The sequence below is a fragment of the Kryptolebias marmoratus genome, linkage group LG2 (assembly GCF_001649575.2).
Source record: "Kryptolebias marmoratus isolate JLee-2015 linkage group LG2, ASM164957v2, whole genome shotgun sequence".
In the NCBI taxonomy this organism is placed as follows: domain Eukaryota; kingdom Metazoa; phylum Chordata; class Actinopteri; order Cyprinodontiformes; family Rivulidae; genus Kryptolebias; species Kryptolebias marmoratus.
Genome location: NC_051431.1, coordinates 18,951,905 through 18,953,440, shown reverse-complemented (window position 1 = coordinate 18,953,440; position 1,536 = coordinate 18,951,905).

The following is a 1,536-nucleotide window of genomic DNA, read 5'->3' as shown; positions in this document are numbered from 1 at the left end:
AACACAGAAAGTTTTACGTTAAAACGAGCGCTAATAACGTCCAGTATTGATGCTCGTCTTCTGCAGTAAAGTTAGACTCAGGCACTAATCTCCTTGTTAAGCAGCCTTGTTATTAAAAGAAAAACACTTACCGATTAAATGTAACGCCGTCCTGACATTTTCCGTGAAGATTTGTGCAGAAAAATGTAGCATAAAAAGAAGGCTTTCCTGTATAGATAAGCGCAAAAGCGGGACTGAATTACTATCGTAAGATGGCGGCGTTTTTAGCTCATCCAAAGTCACGTGATGTCATGTCTATCCATATAAGTCATTGACGCGATCACTTCAAACGAAGAAAATAATAAATAAAACAAAACTATTTATATAGCCTATATAAAAGGCCCTTTATATAGCCTATAGCCTGAAACTGCACTGTGCACGGTTTTGAGTGGTGGCCCATTTCTTCCTATTTTGCTTCCAAAGAGCCAGAATTATATATTTTTTCGTAATGTTTTGAAGTGATCTTGATCAGCAATAATCAAGGCTGTATTACTTTGCTTTCAAAGATGTATTCCATGTTCATTTATTGTCCATTTCAAAGGAATGCGCTTTCTGTTTGTGACGCCACTTAACACTAAACTGGAAATTGTTGCAGAGAAAACAAAAATGCTAACTGTCTACTCCTGATTTTTTTTTTTTTTTAATTCTGTATATTAAGGTACTTATGTGTGAGCAGTCTGTCTAAACCCTTACATAAAAAAACATAAAACCCACATGTGGAAAATCACTCTCATGTGATTTCTCATGTGGTTTTGGAACATGTTCAATATGTTTGAGAAGGTCACATGATTTCCCTAATGTGACCCCTTGTGAAGAACATGGTAAAATAATGTGATTTTTCTGGGTTTAAAGTTTTTGAGAGCACATCAGTAAAATTTTTATATAGCTGATTCTCACAGGCTTTAAGACACAGATCTGACTTTAAAGCAAACAGGACTGGATTTTTTATTTGATTTTGTGGTATAAGTATTTTTGCAAAATGATGTTGAGAAGGAGCAAAAAGTGGGAGTAAAGTTAAGGAGCAAAAATTGAGCTACAAAGGCAGATGTGCAATCTTGTTGAATCTGCTCTGTTGGAGCAGCTGACAAACTGTTGGAAAGCTAAAAGTGCAGAAGAGAGTCTTGGTAATCTCCAGTTATTGTCAGTAATGAATTTGGAGCTCAGGTTTTGAGCCTGGTGACAAATAAGCTAATACAAAAATTAAATAAATGAATGAATATATCAGTTAATTCATTCATTCACTGAATGAATGAATTAAAACTGTCTATTTACCTTGGAGTTGCCTTTTGTGATCAGAAGATGGCGATATTTCCCCCCCAAAGAAACCCCAAAAAGCTGAAAATAGGCGCAGTCCTGGTGTACAATAATGCGAAAAAAGCCCCAAAGTGCTGGCTTCAAAACCAAAGATGTAGAAACTGGTACCTTCAGAAAGGTTAATAATGTGTGGGGAGGTTCAGTTCAGACTCAAATTTCTAGAAAATGTATTGTCAGTCTTAA